This window comes from Cannabis sativa, chromosome 9, assembly GCF_029168945.1.
Source record: "Cannabis sativa cultivar Pink pepper isolate KNU-18-1 chromosome 9, ASM2916894v1, whole genome shotgun sequence".
Taxonomy (NCBI): Eukaryota; Viridiplantae; Streptophyta; class Magnoliopsida; order Rosales; family Cannabaceae; genus Cannabis; species Cannabis sativa.
In genome coordinates this window covers 52,362,538-52,370,471 of record NC_083609.1, presented here as the reverse complement: position 1 = coordinate 52,370,471, position 7,934 = coordinate 52,362,538, and positions in this window count along the sequence as shown.

Here is a 7,934-nt window from a genome sequence, read left to right as displayed (position 1 = left end):
CTAGGGTTATTACTCTAGTGGAATATGTGTATAATGCCATGCCATGTTAAATGAAATGAAATTTAAGGATTGTGCGCTCAAGGCATAATCAGGTTGGACTCGGTACTCATAACCGAGATGAACCACTTCTAAGGCCTTAATGTAATTAGACGTGTAAGAGCAACACGTGGGTCTACGTCACGTAGATTTAATTAGATGTGTGAGCGCAACACATAGGTCTACGCCACGTAGACATAAATGGGCATGTTGATATAGTGATCAGGTCTGTGCTATACAGACATATATGTGAATAAGCATAATGTATGTGTTATGATTTATACTGTCTTGCTGGGCTTGGCTCACGGGTGCTCTACTGTGCAGGAAAGGGTAAAGCAATAGCTGATCAGCCATGAGTTTCTGGAGCAGACGAAGAATGTACATGTTGACGCCACTTCAGACCAAGCGGGTTATGGGTCTAGCAGTGTTGACTTTTGTATTCTGTTTTGCCGCTTAGGTCGGCTAGTAAGAAAGAGCTTGTAATAATTTTGTAAATATTTTTGGGATCCCAACTATGTTTGAAAAGTTTAAATATATTACAAGTTTATTTTCAGTCTGTTTAATATAAAAGTTTAAATTCTGCGCTATTTTTAATTAGTAATCCCGGTTAGGGGATTAGGGTTTCATAATCATTTTTGGGTAGCGTGCCTAATTATTTAGGGCGTTACAGGATCATTGATCAAATTACGATTATAACAATGGATAACTAATGATGTGTCTATATGGTGGAACATATAGAGCATTCTATATACTGAGAGTGCAATTCTAAGTTCTATGCGTGGATTCAACGGAGAATTAATAAGTTAGTGAATTTTAGTGCTAAATTCTTGATCTACTTATTGGAAGCTCGGTTATATAGACCCATGGTCCCCGCACTAGTTGAGATAATATTGCTTGTAAGACTCATGTAATTAGTTTTGATTAATCAATTATAATTCTCAAATTAGACTATGTCTATTTGTGAATTTTTCACTAAGTAAGGGCGAAATTGTAAAGAAAGAGTTTATAGGGGCATATTTGTTAATTATGATACTTTGTATGGTTCAATTAATAAATATGATAAATGACAATATTATTTAATAATTATTTATAGTTATTAAATAGTTAGAATTGGCATTTAAATGGTTGAATTAGAAAATTGGCGTTTTTGAGAAAATCAGATGCAGAAAAAGATAAAACTCCAAAATTGTAAAAAGTGAGGCCCAAATCCATTAGTGTAGGGCCGGCCACTTTTATAGGAATTTACCTCTGATATTTTCATTATTTTAATGCCAAATAATTCAAACCTAACCCTAGTGGAATGCTATAAATAGATAGTGAACGCTTCAGGAAATTTACACTAAATTTCTACACTTTTTCCTGACACTTTCTGAATCAGAAAAACGTGAGCCTTCTCTCTCCCTATCTGGCTGACCACTCCCTCTCTTCTTTTCTTCTTCAATATTTCGAAATCCTTAGTGTATGAGTAGTGCCCACACACAGCAAGTGATACCTCAATCATAGTGAGGAAGATCGTGAAGAAAGACATTCAGCAAGAAGGAGGTTTCAGCATCAAAGATTCAGAGAAAGAGATCCAGGTTCAGATATTGATAATGCTCTGCTACAGAAAGGAATCAAGGGCTAGATATTTGAACGGAAGAAGTCATATTATTCCGCTGCACCCAATGTAAGGTTTCCTAAACTTTATGTGTTTATTTCATCGTTTTAGAAAGTTCATATTTAGGGTGTTAATAAACATACTTGTGAGTAGATCTAAGATCGTGGTAAAATAATTTCCAACACTTGCACTAACATAAAACAAACTGTGCAAATAGGTCAATCTGATGTCTTGATCTTCAGATCAAGTGTAGTATATTTGAATCCACCCAAACTTCTGGAAACTAGTTCATAAATACTCTTATGAAACATCCTTTACTATATGCTTTACTCATCAAGGGATACTGAAATCTTTACTGTTTTAAGAGTACATCTGAATAAACAGAAGACATATCTTGTAATTTCGAAATTTACAAAGTTATAATTCTTCTCTGGTAGAGCTTGAATTATTATACAATAATTCCTCCACCCCCAAAGTAAGCACCATCTCATAGAAATCGAAATGAGTTGGTGAGATACCAGGACAACTGATACATAGTTCCTTAATATCTAACATATAGATAACTTTGATAAATCTTTCTTGAATATCTTCTAATGTTCTCTATTTGATTACATCTTAGATAGCTCCCACTCAATAGCAGATGTCTGGTTAAATAATACTTTTAACCTCTGATTGTTTGGAGAGTTACCTAGTTGTGACTTTTGTATTAGTCTGAATTATTAAGTTAAGACTAAGTCATCAACATAGCAGACCAGTATTTGAAGTGAAAAATACATGCCAGAGATAAAGTAATCAAAAATTAAGATACCATCAAATTTTATGAGGATTAAGAATTCAAGGTTCAAGTCGTTCGAATGGACTGAACTAGAGTTCTTTATCTTATTCTCATAATTCTGATAAGTTATACTTATCCATGTGAATGGTTAGATTTGCTTTTCAGTAGAGTTCTTAAGTACCTATCACAAGTGTCAACCTGATGAAGATGGGTATAGAACTTTAAAATTCTCCCACTCAATTAAGGTAGTGTGAAACTTTAACAAAGAACTTTCAAAGGTATCAAACTTTTACTTACAATAGTAAAATCAAGGTGGAACATACAATCAAGATCAAGCATTTATATTGACAATAGCTAACTCATTATATTACTTCCATGTTTAAAGAAAATATGTGTTACATAGGGAATTTGGGAATAGACTCCACCCCTAAGAATATACATATAGGGTACTTGTGGATAACCTCCACCCCTAAGTATATAGAGATTATGATCCACCCATAATATACATAAAGGTTGTAAAGATCATGATTCTCTAAGTGTGATAGAGTTTATGTGGAGTTGAATACTATCCAGAGTTCATTAGATATAAAAGATCGTTGAACTGCATAGTTTTCTTAACTTTTCTCCACCCCTATCAGATCAAAAGATCCTTTTATTAAACAAATTCTTAATAATTGTATTAGAATTAACAATTATTAATAAACATATAAATAATTTCTAGTGTTTATTTAATATAACTCTATGAAGAGTTGTAAATATTATAGAATTTGCATCAATAATAAAAACACTTACACATACAAACATACAAATATAATGTGGTAATAATTGATGAAGATAACATAAATGAAGCTCAATCTCATAATTTGCAATATTGAATTTCGAAAATAAAAGAATACTTTATTAATAAAATAATAAAAAAAATGTATTGCAACAATATGAGAGAAACAGGGATAAATATCCCTAACTAAAATTTGAAATCCAAATTGTCTTTAAACTAAAACAATTAATTCAAAAATAAATTGAAGAGCTTCATCTTCATCTGGACGATTTCACCCTTTGGTCCAGCTTTCTAATCCAACTCATCTGAGTTCAAGTAGCTTGGCCTATAAGAAGAAGAAAACAAATAACAAAGTTAGTCCAGAATCATAAATCCAAGTGGATAATAATTCACTAAAACTTTTAAAGTTTATAAATAGAAATACCTTGTTTCTTTGCAAGAAGTTTAGGACACTGGGGTTTCCAATGACCTTTCTCATTGCAGTAGAAACACTTTCCTTTAAGTGTAGCATCACCAGAAGGAGCAGCCTTTTTATTCTTCATGGCTTTTGTTCGCTTCTTGGTGTTCTTCCACTTCTTCTTCGATTTGGGTTTCGAAGCAGAGGCAACATTTGCTTCAGGTTTCATTGTCCCATTACCATTCCCAGGATTGTGAGGTTTACTCCCTTTCTTCTTGGGTCCTCCAATCAAATTTTCATAAGTTTGAAGGTCATTGCCTAATTCATGAAAGTAAATTTCCTTCTTATTCTTGACATAATTTGAAGTGTATGGTAGAAATGCTGGAGTTAGGCTATTCAAGATAAGACTTACTTGAGTAGCACTATCCATTTCAGCACCATGATCCTGGGCTTCTTGGAAATAACTTGACATTAGGAGAACATGGTCACGCACGTTTTGATGAGGTTCCATCCGTGCATTAATGTACTTCTTAGTCGCGTCAAAGCGTGACTGAAGTGATGCCTTACCGAATAGCTCATTTAACTTCGTCATAACTTCAGCAGCCTTCTAGGTTTTAGAAAAACGAGTTTTGAGGGTGTCAACCATGCTAGAAAGCATAAAGTATAGAGCTTTGTCATTTACTTTCTGCCAACGCTCATACTTTTCTTTCACAGCTTTGGAAGCATTATCCCCAGGCACTTCAGGTGAGGGCTCAGTTAAAACAAACAAGGCACTTTCTCCTATGAGAGCAATATTAATGTTCTCATTCCACTTATTAAAGTTAGATCCATTCAGCTTGTTTTCAGTCAACAGTGATAACATGGGATTCATTTTGATAATACAGGATACTACAGAATAATAGAAATCAATAAATAGAAATTAATAATGGTTTAACACAAAATCAATTCAGAAATTATAAGCACATAGCAAGTAGGAATGATATGAGAAAATACTTAAAAAATTCAATCCTAAACAATTTCCAAGGTTTTCAATAAACTGATATCAGTGTCCCGTTTAGGCGAGAGTCAAAGTTACCATCCATTGAATAGAGTTGTCAGCTCATCTAAAATGTTAAACATTCTAGCAACCTTTTATTCGATCAAGATTGGAATCCAGCGTTGTCCCGTTTATGCGAGAGTCAAGGCTATTCTATCTTATGAGCTACTACCATTGTTTCACAATTTGCAAGTCAAATATGGTCGCCACCATTAAGGTGATCTATACCATATAAAACACTTACAAACTACTTATCTTTCGAGATTAAACGGTGCGAAATTGCTAATGAACGTTCCTCCATTAGGGAGGATTACTCACTAAAACAAACGCGATGTAAAACCCACAATGGAGATCGAATATCTTAATAATAATAAAACTTATTTTTCAAAGTGTATTTTCTTTATTATTCTAATAAATATATTCTCATTAAATTCAAAATTTAGAATTGAAATTCTAAAATAAGAATTTAATATAATATTTATAAAATTATACTTAGATGGTGATTGAAATAAAATTAATTATTTCCATCTTAGTAATAATCTTAAATATAAATATTAAGGAAATTAATTTAAGTTGAATTAAATTAGATTAATTAGCAACTTAAAAATTTCTTTTGAGAATATATATTTATTGTATTCAAAAATTAAGTATATATTAAAAAATATACAAATTTCAAAAAATAAAAATTAGAAAAGAAATACTTCAAGCAAAAATATCACCTATCTAGATTTTCTTTTGACTAATTAATTCAATTTCTAATAATATATATATATTTTAAATTCATTTATTTTAAATTAATCAATTAAATGAAAAAATCGTTGATTGAAGTTGGCTCAAGAATTAATTAAAATAAATAATTAATTTACAACTCAATCTATTTTTTAAAATAAAAAATTCGAAAATATTGCATAATTAAAATGCAAATTTCGAAATTGATTAATAAAATAAAGAAAAATATATGTTTTGAAAATTATTTGAATTTAAGTTGAAAAATTAAATTTCCACCTAAAAATAATTTTCTATTTAATTAAGTGTCATGAAAAATAAATAAATATTTAAGTATCATGATGAAAATCAACTTAGATATTTAAATTTTTCAAGTTAATTAAATGTATTAAATTCAAGAAATAATAATTAAGTGTAGAGAAGGCTTAATTATTAATTTCTAGTTTAATACTAGGAAAAATATACTTGATAAAATTGTACCAAAATTAATTATTTAAATAATTAATTTCACAAAGTATAATATTTTCCTATTTAAATATTAGAAATAATAAGTAGTCTAGAAATTACTATCTAGAAAATATCTTATTTGACTAAGTATCTTTTCAACAAAAATTTGAAAAATATCTAATTTAAGTTATATAGAAAAAATCTAAAACTTAAATAATTTCAAATTTAGATTTAATTAAATATCAAAATTAAGTTATAACCACTTAATTTGAAGATATCTTTTTAAGTTAATATTCGAAAAGATATTAACCTAAAAAATATCTAAAATATTACATTTTAAGTTAATATTCGAAAAGATATTAACTTAAAAAATATCTTAAGAATCTTTAATAACTAATGCCTAGGATTCCTCAACTTAGTTTAAAATTTAAATAAAATATTCAAATTTAAGTTAGATGAGAAAAATCAATTGATACAACTAATTTATAACTTAAATAAAAATATTTAATTAAATAAGCTCCAGAAAGAATCTAGTTAGTTAAAATTCTATATTTAATTAAATACAAGAAAAATACAAATAGTTTGTCTAGAAATAATATCTAAAACTAAAAGTGTTTTTCTTAAAATTAACTTTAAAATATCAAAATGAAAATAAATATCATATATTTTAAAAGTTAATTATGTTGCTAATTCAATTTTATTAGGTCAAACTAATATAATTAACCTAGTACAGTCAAATCAGGCAAATGGGCCTTCACAATTGGGGTAGTTCATGTGAGGGGGTGCTGGGTTCAGTATGTCGTACCCACTTCTATGGCTCCCAACTCTCACACAAGGCCCAAAAGAGAGGAATTTAACCTTAAAATAAATAACTGTTATTAATTGAATAGGTCCAATAACTAAATGGACCTAAATAAAATCTATCAAGGTGTGACATTTTATTTAGCAACAACTTATATGCATCTATATAATAAAATAAACACATAGGCTCACACAGGTACACACTTGGATGGATCCTATCATGTTGCTAGGTCATACACAGATGAAAGAAGATTGTAAAATTTACCTGTTACAAATTATTAACTTGACCAAGGGAGCCATGAGTTAAAATCAGATCATTGGATCTGTCAACAAGTTAACCATGGCTATTTGCAATCAAGTAATAATAGGTTTTGAAAACTTACACACAAGCTAAAACAACATACTCCTGCAACAAGGTTAGCTGGATAGTTGGAAGTAGGATTTATTTAATTTTAAATAAATAAATTTCGAAAATAATTAAATAATTAAATAAATAAATAAATAATATTTAATTTTTAAAAATAAAATAAAATTTATTTTCGAAAATAAAAGAAAATATTATTAATTTAAATTTTCGAAATTATTAAAAAAAATTTATTTAAAATTAAACCTACAATTTTGAAAAATTAGGTTTCAACTAACCTAAATATCATTTCAAAATTTGCTAACTACTTTTAAAAAATTAAATGTTATTTTATAAATAAAAATTAAATAAAAATTAGAAAAGATAAATGAAATATCTTCTTCAGATTTTAAATTTAATTTAAATAAATAAAATAACAAAATTTAAAAGTTAGCAAAATATCTTACATCTATTTAAAATTACATGATTATAGTTATCTTATTTTAAATTTAAATAAGGTCAAAATATTTTAAAAAAAAAAATTAATTTAAAAAGTTTAATATCTGACCTTAAATTTAAAAATAAGATAAGATATAATGAAATTTAAAAATAAGATAGATAATTAAGCAAAAAGATAGATATTTACTAATTTCAAATTCAAATTACACTAATATCATGAATTAAATTTAAAAAATATTAAATTAATTCATTATGATAATTAGAGTTGAATTAGGAATAGCAAATATATAAATACAAAACTACACAAAAAATCGGAAGTTAATACCATGAAAAAGCATGAAAAAACGAAGAAAAACGAAAATTTTGGGAGCTGTACGTACAGTACGCCAAGCATACTGTCCGCGCGCAGCCCTGAGTGACAGCCGAGAAACCTCGGCGGAACAGGGGAGGTTGCAGCCTCTTGCGCGCGCGTAGGGAAGGCTTCAGACACCAGCTTCCGCGCGCGGATGAAGGATTCAGACAAGAAATTTATCTGAATC